The 26,054-nt window shown below is 38.8% G+C and overlaps 1 long non-coding RNA gene across 1 annotated transcript in view; it reads left to right on the top strand.

The window, feature by feature from the left end:
* The window catches only part of LOC132541155 (uncharacterized), a 701,393-nt gene that overhangs the window by 81,538 nt on the left and 593,801 nt on the right, over window positions 1-26,054 (top strand). The window contains exon 2 of the long non-coding RNA XR_009552327.1: window positions 23,847-24,108. This is a non-coding gene — a long non-coding RNA (uncharacterized LOC132541155). The remainder of the gene's footprint in view (window positions 1-23,846; window positions 24,109-26,054) is intronic.

Raw genomic sequence — 26,054 nt, 5'->3', positions numbered from 1 at the left:
CACACAGACCAGTGGAACAGAATTGAAAGCCCAGAAGTAAATCCCAACACCTATGGGCATCTAATCTTTGATAAGGGGGCCCAAAGGATTAAATGGAAAAAGGAGGCTCTCTTCAATTAATGGTGCTGGGAAAACTGGGTTGAAAAATGCAGAAGAATGAAATTGATCCACTTTATCTCACCAGAAACAATAATGAACTCCAAATGGATCAAAGACCTAGATGTCAGACCAGAAACAATCAAATACTTAGAGGAAAACATTGGTAAAGCACTTTCCCACATACACCTCAAGGACATCTTTGATGAAACAAACCCAATTGCAAGGAAGACTAAAGCAGAAACAAACCATGGGACTACATCAAATTGAAAAGCTTCTGCACATCCAAAGAAACTATTAAACAAACAGAGAGACCCCTCACAGAATGGGAGAAGATCTTCACATGCCAGACATCAGACAAGAAACTAATCACCAAAATATATAAAGAGCTCAGCAAACTTAGCACCAAAAAAGCAAATGACCCCATCCAAAAATGGGCAGAGGATATGAAGAAAACATTCACCTCAGAGGCGATCCAAAAGGCTAAAAAACATATGAAAAACTGCTCTAGGTCACTGATTGTCAGAGAAATGCAAATTAAGACAACACTAAGATACCACCTCACTCCTGTGAGAATGGCATACATCAAAAAGGACAGCACCAACAAATGCTGGAGAGGATGTGGGGACAGAGGAACCCTTTTACATTGCTGGTGGGAATGTAAATTGGTACAGCCTCTGTGGAGAGCAGTCTGGAAAACTCTCAGAAGGCTAGACATGGACCTTCCATATGATCCAGTAATTCCTCTCCTGGGGTTATACCCCAAGGACTCCATAACACCCAACCAAGAAGATGTGTGTACTCCTATGTTCATAGCAGCACAATTCATAATAGCTAAAACCTGGAAGCAACCCAGGTTCCCAAAACAGATGAGTGGCTGAGAAAGCTGTGGTATATATACACAATGGAATACTATGCAGCTATCAAGAACAATGAACCCACCTTCTCTGACCCATCTTGGACAGAGCGAGAAGGAATTATGTTAAGTGAGCTAAGTCAGAAAGATAAAGATGAGTATGGGATGATCCCACTCATCAACAGAAGTTGACTAAGAAGATCTGAAAGGGAAACTAAAAGCAGGACCTGATCAAATTGTAAGTAGGGCACCAAAGTAAAAAGCCTGTGATGAGGGGTAGACAGGCAGCTTCCTGGGCCAGTGGGGGGTCGGAGTGGGCGGGAGGCATGGGTCACAGTCTTTTGGTGGTGGGAATGGTGTTTATGTACACTCCTAGCAAAATGTAGACATATAAATCACTAGTTAATTAATATGAGAGGGGGAAAATCAATTGTATGTCTCAAAGTTTCTCAAAACACAAACTGAGTCTTTTTAATATATAGGCTGTGTATTTGATATGCAGACTCTCTCAAAAGCCTAGACCAAGTAGATTAGAAGGATCCAATAGCACAGCTATATACAAGATACTGGATACTGTACAGCAAACCATATCAAAAGGACTTTTCAAAGTTAACCCAATTACCAAATAATGTGATGATAACATTAACTATCGATTGTCTTTTTGAACCCTAAGACAGCAGGAATCTCACATCTCCACTATAGAGCCCCTACTTCCCCCAGTCCTGGAACCCTTGGATAGGGCCCACTTTCCCGTATGCGTCTCCCAATCCAAACCAAATAATATTGCATCCGCCTATCACAACCTAACCAACGCAATAATTGCCACCTCAACATGCTTCACCTCAGACTGTGTCCAGAGACTTCACATGTGGAATGACAACCCTTCAGCTTCATTACTCGGGTGAGACCTTTCCTTTTATAGTACACTCTAATTTCATCTCAGGTAGTTTACTGTCTAACAAAGTCCCATAACCTCCATCTACACCAGTTTCTGTGAGAGAGTGCTTATGTTCACACGTATCCATAAACTACTGCAAAATGTATACCTGAAAGCAGAAGTACACTAGAGTTTGCAGTGAGTACCTCCCTAACACTTCCTCTCCACTATTCCAAGCTTGGGAACCATGATTGCTCAACAAATTGTTTGGCTTCGTATGTTAACTCTCTTTTCAATCACCAGGTTCCAGATGCCACCAGGATGCTGGCCAGGCTTCCTGGATTGAAGACCCCACCAATATGTCCTAGAGCTCTGCTTCCCCAGAGACACACCTTACTAGGGAAAGAGAGAGGCAGACTGGGAGTATGGACCGACCATTCAACGCCCATGTTCAGTGGGGAAGCAATTACAGAAGCCAGACCTTCTACCTTCTGCAACCTTCACTGACCCTGGGTCCATGCTCCTAGAGGGCTAGAGAATGGGAAAGCTATCATGGGAGGGGGTGGGTTATGGAGATTGGGTAGTGGGAATTGTTTGGAGTTGTACCCCTCCTACCTTATGTTTTTGTTCATTAGTCCTTTCTTAAATAAAAAATTTAAAAATGACAAGAGACTGGCTTACTTTAATGATGGACTTTTTGGTTAATATCAGATCATCCCATCATGTGGAGCTCTAGTCAGGGAATCCTTGTATTCCCATACATATATATGGATGCAATCCTCTAATAAACCCCTCTCTCCACTATCATTGGCCACTTCCATCAGAATCATCATCGTAAGTCCTCTTGTGTGCCTCTCTAGGACCTTGTCCTCACTGTAGAGCAGCAATCATAGGGACTTCCCCACTCTTTGAAGGGAGTCTTGGCCAGCGTACTCTGCCCGCTGAGGAACACTGGTCCTGAAATAAGTACATCCTGGAATGTTCCCAGCTGTGACCATGGATGTTGTTAAAATTCGGAGGCTCCAGCTGGCCGGGCTAGCTTCACGGGCAGGTAACAGAGATGACCAGAGACATACGGCTGGGCAGGGAAGCTGTATTTCTTTATTCAGGAACAACAATTCATAAACTAAACCAAACTAATCACCAAACAAAACTCTGCTGCCTCTTTCCCCCACGATGACGCCAAGCACTCTCGAACTCTGGAACTCTGGAACCCTCTCGGGGTTCATTGGGGCTGGGCCAAGCTGGCCCGTGAAACTAGCAGGACTGATCCAATTTTCTTGGCAGGGGGAGAGCTAGAACAACCTAATGTAAAGCATACAACAATTCCCCCTTTTCTTTTTAACTAAATGACTACAGTATCAAGGGTGTGGGGTGAACAGAAACCTATATCGTACAGGCATTTTTAATAAAAGAAACTGGCACAAACATGGAGAAACATGTAAGCAAGTAACAAGAACCAGTGTGCTGCTAAGGGAAGGCCTGAGGTGGCCATTTCTTGCCTCTGTGGGCAAAACTTTATCAGCTTAAAAAAAAAACATTTCTTGCCTCTGGTGGCATACTTGCTTCGACAGGCATTAGTATGGGGGCGGGGAATGGCCTAGAGTCCCAAAGGCAGCTGGCTGCAATTTACTTACTATGAAACAAAACTTGTAATTAGCATAATCATAGTGCAATCTAACGTTTTTAATATAGAATGAATTTGAGACTTTACATATCAACAACATCTTTTTAACCTTTTGTTACACCCATTTAAGATGGAGACACACCCTAGGTGTGCGCAGGAAAGGAAACCTCAGGCATGAGAATAATTAGCATAGCCATTGTGTAATTTGCCATTTCTAATAGAGAAGGTAATCGAGAGTTTTACATATCAACAAGTCTATTTAACCTTTTGTTATACCCATTCAAGATGGCGACACACCCTAGGTGTGCGTAGGTCTTTAGACCAACTTAGTTAAAATATATTGATTGTTAACTAATTTTTACCTCAGACTTTAAATGTAAGTTAATTTTATCTTTATGAGAATTATATTGAAAACCTTTTTCATTTAACTTTGACTAGTAAGAATTTAGCCTTAAAGTTACTGTTTACCAAACTTTAAACATACACATAAACATGGTCATTAATGCACAAGGAGAGAAACCTTTGTTACGAAGACATGTCATTTCAAACACGAATTTAGATATGTACTGTCTTAGTTGTTGGGGGGTGCATTGTCCAGTGGTGGTCTCTTGGGCAGCTTCACTTCTAGGAATTGCAGGTTGCGATCTCTGTACAAATCTCTGCGTACTCCAGCTTGTCTGCCTTCAGACTGGACTGGCAGCCGGAGATCTCATGTGCCCAGTTTTGGCAGGGAGCCCGGGGGTCCGGGAGGTCTGGGATCATTTCAGAATTCATAGCACGAGGGCGGGCGGGCCAGCCTTATAGAAGGCGTGGGCCGAGGTGCCCAGGGGTGGTGGTGGCGGCCATGATAGGCAACCGCGGCCCTGCCCCATGGCCCTGCCAAGTCTGCTGCCCTGTTCGCAGTGGCCGAGCAGCGTGGAGAGATCACGTGTCCAGTGCCCTGCACCACGCGGTGGAGAGCTGGCTCCTGTGGGCTGGCCTGCGTGCTGACATTGGGTTCCTGCGTGGTGGTATCAGGCTCCTGTGTGTTGGCATCGGGCTCCAGCGTGTTGGCATCGGGCTCCTGCGTGGTGGCATCAGGCTCCTGCGTGTTGGCATCGGGCTCCTGTGTGGTGGCATCAGGCTCCTGCGTGCTGGCGTCAGCCTCCTGCGGGCTGCGGGGCTGCGGGGCTTTGGGGCTGCAGGCTCGGTGCGCGGGGTTGTCTGGGCACAGCCGGCTGGCTGGCTGTTCCACCAGGTGGAAAAGGCAGCTCCATGCCTTGCCTCTTGCCTGCTGGCTCTTCCCAACTCATCTGGCTGTTTTGAGTGCACCTGAGCGCGTGGAAACCACAGAGTGGTCCAGAGATAAATGTTCCAGAAACAGCAAAACAGTCTCGTGAAGAAAGAGCAGAGGCCTTTGGAGATCTCTTCACAAGCAGAAGAGAAGGCCATAGTACATAGGTAGCCAAATTGTCTTTACTTATCTGAGAGATGCGCAGGTCAGCCCCATGTTGGGCACCATTTGTTGTTAAAATTAGGAGGTTCCAGCTGGCTGGGCTAGCTTCACGGGCGGGTAACAGAGACGACCAGAGACATACGGCTGGGCAGGGAAGCTGTATTTCTTTATTCAGGAACAACAATTCATAAACTAAACCAAACTAATCACCAAACAAAACTCTGCTGCCTCTTTCCCCCGCGATGGCGCCAAGCACTCTCAAACTCTGGAACTCTGGAACCCTCTCGGGGTTCCTTGGGGCGGGGCCGAGCTGGCCCGCGAAACTAGCAGGACTGATCCTATTTTCTTGGCAGGGGGAGAGCTAGAACAACCTAATGTAAAGCATACAACACATGGATGTGAGCTCAAACTGACAGGAACACAGAAGTCACATAGGCTCCTGTGCTAAACAGGAATATGTATGGGCCCTAGGTAAGACTGATGGGGCAAATAGTTAATGGTAGTTATATGTTTTTCTTATGTTTGGGAGATACTTTCTGCACTAATCCATCTTTCCAGCCCTGTTCTCAACTCTGCACCATTTCCTAGACAGTATTTTTACCCCACCTTTAGCTATCAGACTCACAAAAGCTACTAACACCATGTACCCTTTGGAACATACCTAAAATAGATTTCCTACCTCTGACTTCATTTGCTTTATTCCTACTTTTAGGTTCCTGTTTATTAAACAAGTTGTCCTGCTTTTATCTTACTGCTTTTCAGCCAACAAGTTGCAGACACTGCTATGGTTCCATCCTAAGCAAACAACCTCATCAATGTGTCCCAGAAGTCTCATCTTTTCAGACCTCTACCCTTCTAGGTAAAAATAGAAACTGGCTGGGGGTGTGGATTGACCTTCCAATGCCCATGTCCAGTGGAGAAGCAATTACAGAAGTCAGACCTTCCTCCTTCTGCACCCAATAAAGAATTTTGGTCCATACTTTCAGAGGGATAAAAAATCGATAACCTTCCTCCAATGGAGAGGATGGGATACAGATGGTGGTGGGAACTGTACAGTATTGTACCCCTCTTACCTTACAATTTTTTAAAATAATTATTATATCACTAATAAAAAGAAACTGTGGACTTCTTTCTTCCCAATATGTTTATATTTGATAACTCTCTTGTCTGTAGAAGCAAGGACCTTTAGGACTATGTTGAATAATAGTGGTGATAATGAATATCTGTCTATTTTCCAATTTAATGGAGAAAGATTTCAGCTTTTCCCATTGAGAATATCTTTGCTATAGATCTGTTATAAATTCTCTTTATTATGTTGAGGAATTGTCCTTCTATTCCCAATGTTCAGAGTATTTATCATAAATTCATGTTATATCATGTAAAATACTTTAAAGAATAAATTCATAAGATCATATGATTTTTATCTTTCTTTTTTACTTGACTTTTCCTGTTCATGTTTTCTAGTGCCTCTTGGTTTAAGTTTGGAAGGATATATGTTTATAGGAACTTTTCCATTTCTTCCAGATTCTCTAGCTTGGTTCAAGGAAATATAAATGTTCATGCAAGACTCACATGATACTTTGGATTTCTGTTGTGCATGAAGTGATTTATCTTCTTTATTTTACAATCCTATTTGATTCTTCTTTTTTAATTTTTTCAAATTTATTTAATTAATTAATTTTTAGGTGAAACTGACCAAAAAGTTGTCAATATTCTTTATCTTTTTGAACAACTAACACTTAGATTCATTGATTTTTCCCTATGATTCTTTTAATTCTCTAATTAAAATAATTAAATTATTTAATTCTTTTAATTTTAATTATTCCAGTGATATTATTTCTGCTCCAATTTTAGTTCTTAAATACCTTATAAATACTTTCAGACCTTTATTCTTCTTCTAAGTCCATAAGGTGTGTAGTCAAGTTATATATTTAATTTTTTTTCTTATTTCTAACCTGTGCTTGTATGGCTATGTATTTCTCTTTTAATATTGCCTTAGATTTGTCCCAAATATTTTGATAACTCATGTCTTCATTTTCATTTGATTCTAGGAACATTTTAATTCTTTCCTTAATTTTCTCTTTGACCCTATAATTGTTAAGCAGTGCACAACTGAGCTTCCATATTTTGGGAATTATACTAATTTTCTGTTTGTTGTTAAATGTTAGTTTAATTCCACTTTGGACTGAGAAGACATTTGGAATGATTTCATTTCTCTTGAATTTTCTGACACTGTCTTTGTAGTCTAACATATGTTTTATCCTTGAGAATGTGGACTCAGAATATGTACTCCAGTTTTTTTAGGTAAAGACCTCCAAATAGTTCTAATTTATTTAACTCTTCATTTAATTTTCTTATTTTTTATTTCATTAATTAAATCTCTGCTTAGTTGATCTGAGTATTTGAGAGAGTTTGGTGAGTATTTGAGAGAGCATATCACCTTGAATATGCCCAATCTTGTCTGGGAGACTGGGTTGTGAAAGCTTCCTACTATTACTGTATGGCTATTGGTGTATTTTCATAGCTCTTTCATCAGATGTTGACACATGCAGACGGCCCCGCATTGGTTACATAAATGTTAATTGTTAAGTTTTCTTGATTGAATGATTCTTTTAGAGTTAAGTAATGTTACAACAGCTTTTGTCATCTCCCGCATGCTCTGGTAGTTGTTCTCTTCATTTTCATTGTTCTTGAAGTAATTTAAGTTCTCTTTGGATTTCTTCAGTGGCCAGGCATTATTCAGAAGTATACTTTCTAGTCTCTATATAGGGTTTACTTCTTTTTGCTGTTTGTGGTTGATGTCTAACCTCATTACCTCATCGTCAGGAATGATACTATTTAATTTTAATATTCACATGTTTATGAAGGTTGTCTTTGTTTCAACATATTGTCAAACATTGAGAATGTTTCACGTGCACTTGAAAAAAATGTACATGCTCTTCATTTGGGATGAAAAAATTCTGAACATATCTGGTAAGTTCTTAAGGCCTCTGCTTTCTTGTTGATTTTTTTTTTGTCTAAAATCTATCTCTTGGAGTGAGTGGTGTGTTAAGGTCTCCTAATATTATGGTGTTATTGTCAATGTCTCACTTGAGATCAGAAAGTACTTGTTTTATATATTTGGATGCACTGATATTGGGGGCATATATACTGGTGATGGTTATGTCTTTCTGTTGAATTGATCTCTGATTAGTATGCAGTGTACATCTCTAGCTCTGATCACCTTTGCCTGAAAGTCTATATTATCTGATAGCAGAATATCTGTTGTTTTTGTTAGCATTATTGGTCTGGAATACCTTGTTCCAACCTGTGATTTGGAGACTCCATTTGTCTTTCTTTTGGATGTGTGCTTCCTGGAGACATATAATTGATAGATCTTGATGTTTAATCCGTTCAGTCACTGAATATTTTGACTGGTTAATTTAAGTCATCACATTTAGGGTGTTTATTGATAAATGTGATTTACTTATGCCCATTTTGTTTCTGTTTGAAATTCTCAAAGAGTCATGGACAGATTAAATAATAAAATATCAAAGTTCCACTTCTTAACTTAATATTCTACATCCTCTAAAATGCATTACTGTTCCTCTTATGAGCCCAAGAATTCTGTTACACATCTGTTTCATCCAAAAATCTAGGGCCAGGTGGTGGTGCACCTAGTGAGGCACACATGTTATAGTGTAAGGACCCAGGTTCAAGCCCCTGGAGGAGGAAAGCATATTTTTTGTCTCAATAAACATTTTTAGCTTCTGACATTTAATAAAATGTAAGACACATATTTGTTAGTTCTCCACATTAGCAAGCCACTTCTCTTTGTTAATTGAAAAATATTTTCCTGGCAGGATGGTGGCTCACCTGGTTAAGAGTACACATGACTGTGTGCTAGGATATGCTTCAGAGCCCGACCCCCACTTGCAGGGGGGATGCTTCGTGAGTGTTTAAGAAAATACTGTAGGTGTCTCTCTCTGCTTTCTTTTTCTCTAAATCCCCTTCCCATCTCAAATTACCTTTCTGAATTATCAAATAAAAAATACTAAAATAAATAAACAATTGCAAAAGATGTAAAAGGAAAAGTGTGCCAGCAGGAGTTGTAGATTCACTGAATAGTCACCAAACCCCAGCGTGGCAGGTGATCAGGTGACCAGGTGACCACAGTTATAATAAAAAGAAAGAAAGAAAGAAAGAAAGAAAGAAAGAATCTTGGTTGAAACTGCTTTTCCAAGGAAATTTCTTTCTTTTATTACCTATAGATCAGTTCCTGACTTCAAGACAAAACCAAAAGCAAGTTCAGAGTTCACATCTTTTTTCCCTTCATTTTCTTCAAGTTCACCTACTAAGTCTTTAATTAGCAGTGGGAAGTGAAACAAGTTAGGTAACCTTGGGTTAATTACTCAATGGCTGACTTTTAATAGAAGTTATGCCCCTGGGAGACCATACTCACCTCTTTAAAGTCTTCCTCCAGAAGAAGCAGTGCTTTCTTTAAAAAGACTTGTACCAATGAATGAAAGTTCATCTTTGCTAAAGATTTTGTTACTTTTTGTGACAGACTGCTGAAAACAAAAAATATACATCGTCTTTTGCTCAGGCATCAATATTAAAAGAAGGTAGTGGTAGGCTATGACTCTCTGAAATGCTATAATATAATTTAATGGAAAAAATATCCTGTAGCCATCTATCATGGGGAGATGAGAAATTGTACCCAGATGTCAGCACTATATTATAGATCATTACTCCTCTCCAGTAAAATGATAAAACAAAATAACCCAGTGGAATCAATGTATTCCCACCAGAATATAAGTAAGACAGATAGAAATATGGTACAATTAGAGATGATGGGAATTAGAGTCAGGTAAGCCTAAATTTGAATTCTGACTTCTGTTACTTTTGAACTGTGTGACCTGGGATACTTTATTTAAAATTTATGAGCTCCGGGGGTGGGGGGGGGAGGGGGTCGGGCGGTGGCGCGGTGGGTTGGGCGCATGTGGCGCAAAGCGCAAGGACCCGCATGAGGGTTGGGGTTCGAGCCCCCAGCTCCCCACCTCCAGGGGAGTCGCTTCATAGGCGGTGAAGCAGGTCTGAGGGTGTCTATCTTTCTCTTCCCCTCTCTGTCTTGCCCTCCTCTCTCCATTTCTCTCTGTCCTATCCAACAATGAACAACATCAGCAATGGCAATAATAATAACCACAACGAGGCTACAACAATAAGGACGACAAAAGGGGGAATAAATGGCCTCCAGGAGCAGTGGATTCATGGTGCAGGCACTGAGTCCAGCAATAACGCTGGAGGAAAACAAAAAAAATGTATGAGCTCCAGCCTGCAACAATATATCTAAAATAATTAATTAAATCAAGACAATAGAAACGTAGATAAGGAATACAGATTTAGTGGTTGTTGGCAAAAGATATTTATTATTACTGCTATGTCTCTGCATTGATATTTTTATGCTGGTCATTGTAGTGAATATTTATTATTTTAGTGACAGAACTTTGGTTGACTAGAACTATGTATATTTGGAAGATATTGGGTATATATTTCACCACTATTATATATTTCATGGTATAGTTATATCCTGAAAAGTTCACATGAACATACAGAGAGGGTAAAATAAGTGACTCAGAGAATGCAAATGATAAAGAGAAAGTGATTATATGCTATATAAAATTGAAAGACATTCAACCATTACCACATGATGTTAAAAACTATACATGGGTGCTCACAGTCAAATTTTAGTGATAAAAAGGTAGTCAAAACAGATGTTAGATTAAATTGACTGGTAAATTTAAAGCAACTGATTATTTCATCCAGATCACTTGAAGAAGCAGTCACAAATACATATGTTCAAAGTCTGACAATATTCTCATTTCCCCCTACTAGCATTACCAATTCCATCAGTAGACTTTTACTTGTATAGGAATACTTTTATCTTTATTCTTAAATTAAATTTCTTTAACATTGATTTAAAACACAAGAGGAAACTCATGACACTATAACTTACAGCATTATTATATGAGAATGTAGTTTATAAAAATGTGCAGATTCTGTATAGTACCCAGTATCTTGTATATAGCTGTGCCATTGGTTGCTTCTGATCTACTTGGTCTAGGCTTTTGAGAGAGTCTGCATATCAAATACACAGCCTATATATTAAAAAGACTCAGTCTGTGTTTTAAAAACTTCGAGACATACAATTAATTTTCCCCCTCTCATATAATTAACTAGTCATTTATATGACTACACTTTACTAGGAGTGTACATAAACACCACTCCCACCACCAAAAGACTGTGACCCATCCCTCCCACCCACCCCCACCGGCCCAGGAAGTCGCATGTTCACCCTCCCCCTCTCCACAGGGTTTTTACTTTGGTGTCCTACTTTTAATTTTGTCAGCCTAGAGCAAGTAGATCAGAAGCAACCAATAGCACAGCTATATACAAGATACTGGGTACTGTACAGCAAACCCTAACAAAAGGACTTTTCAAAGTTAACCCAATTACCAAATAATGTGATGATAACAGTAACTATCCATTGTCTTTTTGAACTCTAAGACAGCAGGAACCTCACATCTCCACTATAGAGCCTATATTTCCCCAGTCCTGGAACCTTAGGATAGGGCCCACTTTCCCACATGCCTCTCCCAATCCATATCAAATAATATTGCATCTGCCGATCACAACCTAATCAATGCAATGATTGCCACCTCAACATGCTTCAGCTCAGACTGTGTCCAGAGACTTCAGATGTGGACTGACAACCGTTCAGCTTCTTTACTAGGGTGAGACCTTTCCTTTCATAGTATTCTCTAATTCCATCCCAGGTAGTTCACTTTCTAACAAAGTCCCAAAACCTAGATATAGACCAGGTTCTGTGAGAGAGAGCATATGTTCACACGTATCCATAAACTAATGCAAAATATATACCTGAAAGCAGAAGTACACTAGAGTTTGCAGTGAGTAACCCCCCCCAACACTTCCTCTCCACTATTCCAAGCTTTGGGTCCATGATTGCTCAACAATTTGTTTGGCTTTGTATGTTAACTCTCTTTTCAGCCACCAGGTTCCAGATGCCATCAGGATGCCAGCCAGGCTTCCCTGGACTGAAGACCCCACCAATGTGTCCTGGAGCTCTGTTTCCCCAGAGACCCAGCCTACTAGGGAAAGAGAGAGGCAGACTGGGAGTATGGACCAACCAGTCAACACCCATGTTCATCGGGGAAGCAACTACAGAAGCCAGACCTTCCACCTTCTGCAACCCACAATGACCCTGGGTCCATACTCCCAGAGAGATAGAGAATGGGAAAGCTATCAGGGGAGGGGGTGGTGGGATATGGAGATTGGGTGGTGGGAATTGTGTGGAGTTGTACCCCTCCTACCCTATGGTTTTGTTAATTTATCCTTTCTTAAATAAAAAATAAATTTAAAAAAATGTGCAGATTCTAGCAGTTGAGTTCTTCACATTCATATGTATACACTACTAAGTGAAATTTGAGGGCTTTTTCGTGCATTTTTATATTTTATAAGATGAATTCACTCTGTTGATTATACTAAAACTCTTTATCCTGAGCAAATGCCATTTCCCTGTAGAGAAAACAATGCACTTATCAACTGTACAGACTAACCATTCTGAATTAAACACTTTCTTTTGGATAATACAATTTAAACCATCTTGAATATTATACAGATTATTGGTAAAAGTAATTAAAACTATAAAAAAGGTAATTATAATTCCTAATGGATGAATTGATAGGGTAAAATAAGATCTGACCTGGACCCCCAATCTAATAGAAAAAATAAATTAAACAAAATCCTAAAACTTTAGTTGTGTTTTTAATTGATTTTCACACGTCACTGCACTTCTAAGTATACTATTTTCACAAAGGACTATATGCATATTCCTTAAGGAAAGCTATTATAGTGGTAATTGCAATAAGGCAAGATTCTTCTAGAGATGTCTTCCAAGAACAGTAAATTCTTCATGGAATTTATTTCCAAATCAAATTTATAAAAATGTTTACATGGGAGAAGGAAAAACCTTCCTGGGATGCAATTTTAATAATAATTAAAAAAAAAATCAATTTCTAATTATAAATTAACAAAAACAACTGTATAGGCAGTCTTATTTATATGGTTCCATGTAAATAAAGACTCATGTATATTGGAACTATGTGCTCACTTCACACAGCCTTATGGTGACTGAAGAGTAAAACAAGGACATGGTTTAGACAAGCTTAAGTTCTCCCTAGTACAGTGCTAAGTCTTTGGCATTTCCACATTAACATTTCTTCCACTAATGGAACATAGATGCCATTAGCCTACGTGAAATTTGACATTATTTATTAATTTTTTGGTGAGTGTGTGAATGCAACACACATCACTATTTTAAACATAAATTATTAGAAGTATTGTTGTAAAAAATACAGTATCTTATTTCTACACTTTTCTTCACTCATACTTTAGAGCCAATCAATTTCCACTCTTTAAGCTTTGTTTGATATTCATCTTCATCATTCTGAATATCATAGTATTGATCACAAAAATCTAGTTTAGTTCAAAATAATATCATTCATAATCTCACCCCTGCCAGAGGTTTCTGTCCTCTTTTTCTTCAGGATAAACTGTCTAATCTGCTCAATATTCATTTGAATACTTCTACCATTATGTCTTATTAAGGCTCTCTTTTTGCCTGGATCTGGTATCTGTCTTTTCCTTGTTTTCTTCTTTTAATGTTTAGTTTATACTATTGTAGGCACCTGAGAGTTTGTGTAACTAACACATATTTTAGAAAGTATCCATCTAATATGTTTAATTGGTCTCTTGTCATATTTTGTACTTTGCTTGAATCCAGAGCACAGCAAAACAAAAATTTCTTCTAGAACTGTGATGGTCTCATTCCCTGCTTTTCAAATAGTGTTGTAATTAAAAATAATAATAACCCTATTTATGCATTTTTAGAATGAGCTGCTGCCCCACCTCAACTTTGAAGGTTTTTCATAATTTAATTTGATTATATTGAATGGCTATGTGTTGGCAAACACAAATGTGTATGTTTGGAACAACTAGCAAACTCAATGAGAAGTTATGTAGTAGAGTTCTGAGACATTTTCTCTGCTAGTTATTTGATATTTTATTATCTTGTTTGCTCTTTCACACAATGACCAACAAAAATGATGCTCTAATTATCTCCATCATTTGATTTGTTTCTATTGAGTGCTCTTTGATTTTTCATACTCTTACCGTTATCTGCATTTATTCCCCCATTTCTCTTCAAGAAACTTGACAAATGAAAAAAAAATAAATCTAAATTCTATAGATGACATTTTAAGTCTGAATTATAAAAATATTTTATAAGTTTTATTTTTCTTGGGTATTATCTTTCTTTTCCTTTTTTTCTGTTATCTTTATTTTCTTATGTAGATTTTTTTTTTTTTTTTTTGCCATAGCACTGCTCAGCTTTGTGGTTGATTCTGCATGGGACTTGGGAGCCTCAGGCATGAGAGCTGGTTTGTATGACCACTATGCTATCTCCCCCACTCAGGGTATTATCTATATTTTCTTTAGATCCTTTGCTGTCTTATTTTTGTTTTTTAATTTTTTTAAACATTTTATTTATTTTCTCTTTTGTTGCACTTGTTTTTTATTGTTGTTGTGGTTATTACTGTTGTTGTTACTGATATCATCGTTGTTACATAGGACAAAGAGAAATAGAGAAAGGAGGGGAAGACAGAGAGGGGGAAAAAAAGACACCTGCAGATCTGCTTCACCTCCTGTGAAGGAACTCCCCTGCAGGTGGGGAGCCTCTGCTTGAACCGGGCCCTTACACTGGTCCTTGCACTTCACCCCATGTGCGCTTAATCAGCTGTGCCACCACCTGACTCCTCTTATTTGTTGATTCTTTTCTCCTCTTTTTCTCCTTTTTCTCCTCCTTTCTTACTTTCTATCTTTCTTTCTAATTTTTTAAAATATTTATTTATTTTCCCTTTTGGATGCCCTTGTTTTTTTGTTGTAGTTATTATTGTTGTTGCTATTGATGTCATCGTTGTTGGATAAGACAGAGAGAAATGGAGAGAGGAGGGGGAGACAGAGAGGGGGAGAAAAAGAAACCTGCAGACCTGCTTCACTGCCTGTGAAGGGACTCTTGCAGGTGGGGAGCCTCGCTAACCAGGATCCTTTTGCTGGTCCTTGCGCTTTGCGCCACGTGAGCTAAACCCTCTGCGCTACCGCCTAATGCCCTTCCTTCCTTCCTTCCTTCCTCCCTCCCTCCCTCCTTCCCTTCCTTCCTTCCTTCCTTCCTTCCTTCCTTCCTTCCTTCCTTCCTTCCTTCCTTCCTTCCTTCTTTCCTTCCTTCCTTCCTTCCTTCCTTCCTTCCTTCCTTCCTTCCTTCCTTCCTTCCTGCTTCCTGCTTCCTTCTTGCTTGCTTGCTTTCCTTCCCTTCCTTCCTTACTCCCTCCCCCCCTTTCTTTTTATGGAACTCCATGACTGCAGGATGTCTCCACTGCTCTTAAGAGTGCAGCACCTCTCTCTCTTAGTCTGTATTTGTTTGTTTGTTTATTTATTTATCTATTTATTTTTATAGAAGCAGAAACAGAACAGAAGCAGAAGGCAAGAAAGCTTCTTGCCTTATCCCTGGAGTTGAGGGCTAGGGGCTTGAACTTGGTTCTTCTAGACTTTTACTAGATATGTGAGTTGTCCATGTTTTCTCTCAGTCTATGGAGTCTTTATTCTTTTTTTTTTTATAATGTCTATTACATCTTTTCAATTTTTAAAAATATTTATTTATTTTCACTTTTGTTTCCCTTGTTGTTTTATTGTTGTAGTTATTATTGTTGTTGTTTTTGGATAGGACAGAGAGAAATGGAGAGAGGAGGGGAAGACAGAGAGGGGGAGAGAAAGACAGACACCTGCAGACCTGCTTCACCACCTGTGAAGCGGCTCCCCCGCAGGTGGGGAGCCGGGGCCTCGAACTAGGATCCTTATGCAGGTCCTTGCGCTTTGTGCCATGTGTGCTTAGCCCGCTGCGCTACTGCTGACTTCCCATGTCTATTACATTTTTTTATTATGGGGACTGGGTAGATGTGCTCTTGGTTGATGTTCGAGGACTCAAGCTTAAGTATCTTGTGCGTACCTACAGGGGGAAGCTTCACAAGCAGTGAAGCAAAGCTAGGGGTGTCTCCCTGTATCCTTCTATACCTCACCCTCCCCTCTCAGTTTCTCTGTCTTATCAAATATAAGAAAAATAAAATAAAGCAAAAATATAAAACAAAATTTTGATTATGTGAAGTTTGTCAAACAAAAAGGGTAAATCAACAGTACTTTTTCATTGAGTTTAAGGACTGTTAACATTATGGTTACAAAATATTCCTCAATGAACCTTATAAAAGTTACAAATTTGGGAGAAGCATACAGGAAAGTGGGCCCTACAATAGGGTCCCAGGACTGGGGGAAGTTTAGGCTCTTTAGTGGAAATGTGAGGTTCCTGCTGTCTTAGGGTTCAAGAAGACAATGGATAGTTACTGTTATCATCACATTATTTGGTAATTGGGTTAACTTTGAAAAGTCCCTTTGTTAGACATACAATCAATTTCCCCCCTCTAATATTAATTAGTGATTTATATAACTACAATTTAATAGGTGTGTACATAAACATCATTCCCATCACCAAAAGATTGTGTCCCATCCCACCCCCCCCCACCCCCTGCCGGCCCAGGATGCCGCATGTCAATTACTTAATGTAATTATCCGACACACATTGCTTTATGAATGCTATATTTTATTGTGGATTATGTATTTTAAATCTCTAAAGTAACCTTCTAACCTCATATAATTCATTTATTATATTAAAATTCATGGGATATTGGCTTTGAAATACCTCTTTGGTATTAAAATTCATGGGATATTGGCTTTGAAATACCTCTTTGGAAATTAAATGGTTGAGGACAGCAAGATTGCTCACCTGAGAGTGAGTGCCTGTTTTGTCACACAGGTAACCCAGCTTCAACCTCACATATCAGAGCTGAGCAAGGTTCCAGTCCTTCTTCCTCCATGTTCCTCTATTCAAACCCAAACAGGACTGGTAAAATAACTTCCTTTCATATTGCACTTACTTTTCCATGTATTTAGCCCAGATTTGGTTTCCACCTCAATTATACTAGGGAAATCAGTCCTGTACTGTCTTTCAGTCTCCCTCTCCCTCTCCCTCTCCCTCTCCCTCTCCCTCTCCCTCTCCCTCTCCCTCTCCCTCTCCCTCTCCCTCTCCCTCTCCCTCTCCCTCTCCCTCTCCCTCTCCCTCTCCCTCTCCCTCTCCAGTCTTTCTTTTTCATCTGGAAAAGCTGAACCAGAGTGATGAAACCCTGTTATGACAAAATGATGATAATAATAACTAAAGGTTTTGTGTGATTTTATTTTAGATTAAAGTGTTCACCTTTTATTTTCAATTTACATTTTTTTTCCCTCCAGGGTTATTTCTTGGGCTCAGTGCCTACATTAGGAATCCACTGCTCCTGTGGCCATTTTTCCTATTTTGTTGTCCTTGTTGTTGCTGTGATTGTTATTGTAGCCACTGTTTAGGTTGTTATTGTTGAATAGGACAGAGAGAAATTGAGAAAGACAGAAGGGCTGGGGGGTAGGGATATAGCACCTGCTAGTGAAGCGACCCCTGCAGTTGGGGGGCGGGGGTTCGAACTGGGATCTTGACACAGGTCCTTGCGCTTCACACCATGTGTGCTTAATCTGCTGTACTACTGTCCAGTCAACTCAATTTACTTTTTACAGGATTGTCATACATCTTTTATACTGTTTTACTTTTCTACCCATCTTCTAAACTCTTAGTAATTTTTTAACTACTTTGTCTAAGTATACTTAATAAGTTGAAAACTGCACATGTTAAAACATAAAATCAAGAAATAAAATCTATCTAGGCTCTTAAAGTGACCTAGGAAGTTGTTCAATAACTACATAGGGTTTGCATATCTGAAATTCTAGATTTGATATATTGCAGTTTTCATACCTGAACATTTTCTTTAAATTTTTTTTCATATAGATCATTTTCCTTCATAGCTTTTTGAACATATGGAATGCATATAATACCTTTTAATGGAACTGCTAACTTGACCATCTGTGTCAATTTTGGAGCAGTTTTGATTCATTGGTTTCCTTATTATTGGCCATGCTTTTCTACTTTTTTACATTCTTGATAATCTTTAACTGAATGTCAGATATTTTGAATTTTACACCATTGGTATTTTTGCATCTGTTTTACATTTTCTTGATTTTTCTTTGGTGGTATAGTTATATTACTGTGAGATAGTTTTCTTTTATGAGGCTTGCTTTTTCTAGTTTCATAGGCATATCCAGAACAATGTTGAGCCTGTCTAACTTCTGAATATTTTACTCAATTCTATGAATTATGAATTTACTAGTCTTAGGTAGATGGACACTAATCTTAGCTTTATTTAATTTTTTTCTATTATTCTTCCTAATCCTTTCTTTCCTTGACTTTGAGCACTAGTTTCTTCTTTGGATACAATGGTTTGTTTTTGTTTTTGATATTATAAAACTGATCATCTATCTATGGTATTTTTTGCATGGTTTCCTCCATTCAATATTATGTTTGTGAAGCCAACCACGCATATGTCAGCAGCTCATCCATTCCATACTTTGTCCTATTCTATCTCTGAATAGGCTATAATTTATTCATCTAGTCTAGGATTGAGGGGAATTTGACTGTTTACAGTTTTCTGTGCTGCTAAGAATAACTATGTGGATGTCTATTGGTAAATATTTCCATACATTTTTGTTATATTGATAACAAAATTTGAATTCATTGATTTCTAAAGTATGTACAAATTAAAGTTTAATAGATAATTTAAAAAAAACTCCTTGATGTTATTGCATTCGTTCATATTCTTACTACCAGTATATAAACACAGCAATTTCTCTACATCTTCACCGTTTGCTTTCATCTTTACGCTGTTTGGGTGGGTATGTAGTGATAGCTCATTGTTTTAATTTGTGTTTTCCTAGTGACCAGTGTACTTGAAAGATTTTCATATACTAATTAGTCACTGGGAAGTCTCTTTTGTGAATAGTCAATGTAAGGCTTTTGCATATTACTCTAATGTATTTATTAATAGTTTGAAAGTGATCCTTTTTATATCTTGATCATGAAATTCATGTATCTGTGAGAATATCCTCTACTTTGTGCTTTTGAAAAATAGACATTCTTTATTTCTATTTAATACAATTGATCAAGTTATCCTTTTATGAAGAATGTTACACCTAATGATATTTCCCTTATCCTGCTTATAGTACTATATGAGACATCAAGTAGCTTTAGTGTTTTGACTTTCAAATGTAGATCTATAATACAACAGAAATTAATTTGTGTATACGGTGAAAAGTAGGGACCAGAAGTAATAACTTATTTCATATATAAGTCTAATTGTCTATTACCTCACTCTGTTACAGTAATACTTTAGTCTACTTTCTTTGTTATGCATTTAACATATTTATGATATTTTCAATAATATTGATCCATAAATTTCCAGATTTTCACAACACTGCTTTACCATCTGTGGAGATCCACTGGTACTGTGGTGCTCTCACAGTTTGAACCTGTGGTTTTGTCCATTCTGTGATGTGTGCTGTACTAAGAAATTATCTCCCAGATGACATGCAGTATACCTAGTATTCACAAAGTCTCTTTGAATTGAACAGTTATGTTTTATTTTATAGGTTAAAAGGAATGGGTGTCAAAAAACTGTGACTTGTGTAAGGTCCCATGCTTTGTGTGAATAAAGAGCGATCTAACTCATATATACTTGGATCGAAACGTTCTTTGCCTTGTTAAGGTGCCGTACCTTTAGAGAGTGTTTTGTTATTTTTAAAAAAATTTTTTTTCCACTGGACTGTAAGTTTTTTGAGGTTTGTTAGTTCTTTTATATTGTGCAACCACAGATTGCCGCAGAAAACATAAATATTTATCGACTGGTTGAATTCTTGTGAGAGAATTCCTGAAAATACAAATAGTCAGGAAGCAGAGTTGTGTTCAACATGGATAGACTGCAAAGCTCTTTTGCTCTAAAATTATACTCACTGGACAATGGTCCCATGATGAGAGAAAATAGCTCTAGAAAAATGAGCTAGTAACAATGAAATCATTTTCTCCTTGAAAAATGTCCTCAGTTCAATAATATCTGGATATTACATTTTACTGATATGCTCTGAAAAGTCAGGAAATAGTAGGCCATCTCTAAGGTTGTTTCAAAACTAATTCAGTGGTCTTTCAGTCCTCACTTTAGTCAAGGCTGCAGTCACAAATGGAGGTATCCATCAAATTACTGGACAATGCAGACTGAAAGAATCATCCCTTAATCTATAAACACATCCAAAAGAAAAAGAATGAAAGCACTTTGATTAAAGGAAAATACGTGTGACTAGTTCATTTCGTCTATTGAGAATATTCCCCATACAGTCACTAAATAATTGTTCAAGCCTTCCCTTTGGTTAAGGAAATGTAGTGTCTTCATTATAAGATATAAGCTCTTCCTTCTTTGGTTGTGACTAGGTTAAAGAGAATAGACAAAAATTCAAATAAAATGGAAACAAATTCAGATAAAAATTGCTATGCTTTGAGCATTTCTCTCCTTTCTTTCAATGAATGGGGATTTGTAGAAATGTTTTTATGAACACATACGTGGCATAAGAACTCATACCTCTCCATTACAAAAATGAAACCATCTGAGATACATATGTAATAGTTCTTAAATGTAGTCAGATGATTTTGTCGAGACTGTTTACCAATGAATCTTGTCAAGCTATTTATTCTATATATGGTAGAATTATATGTAATAGTACAAGCCCTAATTGCATTTCATTGTGTGCAATGTATTCGAGTAAGCAAAATCCAAATGTAACTGAATGATTTCTTTTTTTTTTAAATATTTATTTTTATTTATTTATTCCCTTTTGTTGCCCTTGTTGTTTTATTGTTGTAGTTATTATTGTTGTTGTCATTGGATAGGACAGAGAGAAATGGAGAGAGGAGGGGAAGACAGAGAGGAGGAGAGAAATATAGACACCTGCAGACCTGCTTCACCGCCTGTGAAGCGACTCCCCTGCAGGTGGGGAGCCGGGGTTCGAACCAGGATCCTTATGCCTGTCCTTGTGCTTTGCGCCACCTGCGCATAACCCACTGCGTTACAGCCTGACTCCCTGAATGATTTCTTAATGATAACTATGCTTTTTTAATTGAGTCATTTCCCTATAGGTTCTTTAAATATTTTATCATTTTGGTTCTGTGTTGTCTTCTATGCATATTTCCAAGCAGCAGTTGCCTTGGTCCACAATCTTTTATACTAGATCATCAAATTACTATAGTTATCAATATTGTAAGTAAACACTATTAACCTTGTTAATATAAATCGATCAGCATTTCATTTATTTTACAAAATTGTTTTACTGTCCATTAAGTCCTCTGAAAAGCAAAACTTTAGTCTATGAGACATCTTTCATACATAGCTAGAAAATACCAGTACATTCTTTTTGCCCTTCACTGTTGTGTTTGGAACCTAGAGACTCTATGGGTAGAATTTCCCATATAATTAAAATGACTTTGAAATATTTCATAAAGTGGCTTAATGGATATTAATGGAATTCTTGGCAAAAGGACACACTGATTTTTTTCAAATTATTTTCAGATAGTTTGTAAACCAACCTGGTAATTGATTTTTTAAAAACTATGTAGATATTTCTATAGCATTTGTATAACCTATAAAGTAAACAAAATTACTGAAAAGATACTCTTACCTACTGCCGTCAGTCTTCCAGTATATTGATCAGTCACTTATTATTGAGTTTACTTCATTTTCTCTGAAATAAAATTCACTGGACAGTCTGTACTATGTGGCTTTGTTCTTGTGGGGAACATGAAATTAGGAAATTCTTTGTTGATAAGCCCAGGTATGACAAAATACTGATTTTTGTATCAGAATGGCTCATTGGATCTGTTTCTATGTTTGTTTTCTGGATTCAGTGGCTAATTTGGTTTCTAATCATGCTTTTGACCCCATTTCCAGACTGTTTGTGGCAATGTGTAAAAGAAAGGCCCTGCAGTAGGTAATTAAGTCTGCAAAAGCAGGGCTGCTTACTTTTCATTGCAGCAGATAATCAGAGTGCTGTTGCTCAAGTGTAAAATGCAGAAATTAATGATCCTATATAATACAGATTAGGGCTTTCGTTTTAAAAACTATCAGTGCAGAAGAACAAAGGTAGGAAGAACAGCATGATATTTGGAATTCCAATATGTAGTAAAAGTTGCAAATTTTAAAAGAGAATTCTAAACATGAGACTAATCAAAATTCTCCTTGTGCTCTAAGGTGATTGATTAGTTCAGAATTCAAATGTATTACTGCCCCATTGCATCTTTGAAAAGACACAATTATACACATTTCTCCATGTCTTTTCACTTGTAAACATGTCTTATTGTTCATTCAGACTAAATGGAATAAGTGAAAGCATTTAGTATGCAGGCTGCCACATAGTAGGTACTCCATAAATATCATATTTAAAAAAGGAAAATTATTTTCCATAGAGTAAACAAAGTAGTATCCAAGGGCTATGAAAATAAAGCGCACACATTTTTCAAAGCACAGGACTTTTTGACTTCCTGGGACACAGGTGACTTTACCAGTGTGCCCTTAAGCCTTACCTGTCCAAAGCCCTACCCCATTAGGGAAAGATAGAAACAGGCTGGAAGTATGGATTAATTTGACAATGTCTATGTCCAGTATAGAAGCGATTACAGAAGCCAGAACTCCCATCTTCTGCACCCCATAAGGAATTTAGTACATTCTCCCAGAGGGGGACAAATGTAAGTGGAAGATGGCTAGAAAGCTCTGAACTCCAATTCTGTCAGGACCTGGAGAGTGAAGAGGAAAAAAGGAAGGGTATTCAGAAGTAGTAATACATCTAGGCGTGACTTAAAAAAGAGTTGGGTGGTAGCTCAGCAGGTTAAGCGCACATGATAAGGGTCTTGGTTTGACCCCAACCCCCCTACCTGCAAGGGAGTCCTTTACAGGCAGTGAAGCAGGTCTGCAGGTGTCTATCTTTCCCCATCTCTGTCTTCTCCTCCTCTTTCCATTTATCTCTGTCCTATCTAGCAACGACACCAGTGGCAACAACAATAATAACTACAACAATAAAAACATAAAGGGCAACAAAAAGGTAAAATAGGGGCCAGGTGGTGTGTTGTTAAGTTTCGGGGGCTCCAGCAGGCCAGGCTAGCGTCATGGTGGTAGAGACAGACTCGAGGACACACGGCTGGGCTGAGAAGCTGTATATCTTTATTCACGAATGGGCAAATAACCACACCATGTGCTTTTTTCTATCATCCTCTCTCTGCTGCTGCTGCTGGGACTCTGCCCGTCCTTAGCATAGGGGGCGGGGAGAAAGAGGGGTGTGAAACTAGCAAGGGGCAAACAAATTCTTCTCAGAGGTCAGGGGAAAGGAAAAATACCAACAATTCCCCCTTCTGTTTTTAACTAAATGACCACAGTATCAGGGGTGTGGGGTGAACAGAAACCTATATCGTACAGGCATTTTCAAAAGAGAAACTGGCACAAACATGGAGAAACATGTAAGCAAGTAACAAGAATCAGTGTGCTGCCAAGGGAAGGCCTGAGGGGGCCATTTTTTGCCTCTGTGGGCAAAACTTTATCAGCTTAAAAAAAGCATTTCCTGCCTCTGGGGGGCGTACTTGCCTAGACAGGCATTTTTTTAGCATGGGGGCGGGGAAGGGCCTAGAGTCCCAAGGCATGGCTGCAGTCAGTCTTTGAGAAACCCAGCAGCATAAGGGGAAACTGCAAAGTGTCCAAGAGGTGTACCAGTTGAGTCCGATAGAAATGCCAGTCCAAAGCAAATGTCCACGGAAGAATGCCAGGGGGTGGAACGTTGTATGAGGAAGGTCAGCTGCTGGAATTCTGCTTTTCTGTAGAGAACTTGACAGCTGCAATTTACTTACTATGAAACAAATTTATAGCAGGTTAGAAGTTTATCACAATTGATAACTATTACAATTAGAAGTCTTTTTTAGAATGATTTTAAGGTTGGTTAAAGTTTAAACAATAGAATGTGAAAAGGTAAATATGAGAATCATGGAAAGAAAACTTCAGGCATGAGTATCATTAGCATAGCCATTGTGTAATCTACCATTTCTAATAGGGAAGGTAATCGAGAGTTTTACATATCAACAAGTCTATTTGACCTTTTGTTACACCCATTTAAGATGGAGACACACCCTAGGTGTGCGCAGGTTTTGTTTAGAACAACTTCTTTTTTGTAGAGAACTTGACAGCTGCAATTTACTTACTATGAAACAAAACTTGTTATTAGCATAACCATAGCACAATCTAATGTTTCTAATTGAGAAGGAATTTGAGACATGCATATCAAAAACGTCTTTTTAACCTTTTTTTACACCCATTCAAGATGGAGACACACCCTAGATGTGCGCAGGTCTTGTGTAGACCAACTTAGTTAAAATATATTGATTGTTAACTAATTTTTACCTCAGAATTTAAATGTAAGTTAATTTTATCTTTATGAGAATTACGTTGAAAACCTTTTTCATTTAACTTTGCCTGGTAAGAATTTAGCCTTAAAGTTACACTTTTAACCTTAAAGTTAATGTTACCAAACTTTAAACACACACATACACATGGTCTTCAATATACAAGGAGAGAAACTTTTGTTACGAAGACACATCATTTTAAACATGAATTTAGATCTATACTGTCTTAGCCGTTCTGGGAGTGCATTGTCCAGCGGTGGCCTCTTGGGTAGCTTCACTTCTAGGAATTGCAGATTGGGATCTCTGCACGAATCTCTGCGTATTCTAGCTTGTCTGCCTTCAGACCCGAGCTGGGGATCTTGGCCAGTGGGCCCAGTTTCAGCAGGGAGCCTGCGGTCTCCGGGGGACCGGGATCTGTCCAGACTTCATAGCACAAGAGCGGGCGGGCCAGCCATGCAGAAGGCTTGGCCAAGGTGCCCCAGGGTGGCGGCCAGAATAGGCTGCCTTGGCCCTGCCCCATGGCCCTGCCATGTTGGCCAAGCAGCGTGGAGGGAGCCGGCTCTCAATGCCCTGCGCCACGCGGCGGAAAGCCGGCTCCTGCGGGCTGGCGTTGGACAGAAACCACAGAGTGGTCCAGAGATAAATGTTCCAGAAACAGCGAAACAGTCTCATGAAGAAAGGGCAGAGGCCTTTGGAGATCTCTTCACAAGCAGAAGAGAAGGCCATAGTGCATAGGTAGCCAAATTGTCTTCACTTATCTGAGAGATGCGCAGGTCCAGTCCACGTGGGCGCCATTTGTTGTTAAATTTTGGGGGCTCCAGCAGGCCAGGCTAGCGTCGCGGTGGAAGAGACAGACTCGAGGACACACAGCTGGGCTGAGAAGCTGTATATCTTTACTCACAAACGGGCAAATCACCACACCATGTGCTTTTTTCTATCATTCTCCCTCCGCTGCTGCTGCTGGGACTCTGGACGTCCTTAGCATAGGGGGTGGGGAGAAAGAGGGGCGCGAAACTAGCAAGGGGCAAACAAATTCTTCTCAGAGGTCTGGGGGAGGGGAACATACCAACAGTGGTTGAGTGTACATGTTACAGTGCACAAGGACCCAGGTTCGAGCCCCCAGGCCACACCTGCAGGGGGAATGCTTTGCAAGCAGTGAAGCAATGTTGCAGGTGTCTCTCTGTCTCTCCTTCTCTATCATCCCTTCCCTGCCTCTATCCAGAAAATAAAATAAAGGTAATAATTTTTTTAAAAGGGGAAATAAATAAATATAAAAAGGAAGGGAAAGCAATACCATAGAAAAAAGGGGGGCAAATATTTACAAATATAAATAGTTATAGAAATAATAGTTTACCTATAACCATGATTTTGGGAGAACTGCTAACAGTTTCCAAAAGAAGGAATGGAGATATAGAACTCTGGTGGTGGGAATGGTATGGAATTATATCCCTGGTATCTCATAATTCTGTAAATAAATATTAAACCACTAATAAAAAAACACAGGATAAAATTTTCCATTTACTAGTATCTTACCTAGAGGTTTAGAATTTAATGCTGTGCTTTGAGTCTAGAGTAGACCTTCTTTAGGAAAAAAATGCTTCC

The sequence above is a fragment of the Erinaceus europaeus genome, chromosome 1 (genome assembly GCF_950295315.1).
Source record: "Erinaceus europaeus chromosome 1, mEriEur2.1, whole genome shotgun sequence".
NCBI classification, from domain to species: domain Eukaryota; kingdom Metazoa; phylum Chordata; class Mammalia; order Eulipotyphla; family Erinaceidae; genus Erinaceus; species Erinaceus europaeus.
Note: the sequence above shows the minus strand (reverse complement) of the source record. Positions and strands in the feature narration are given on the sequence as shown.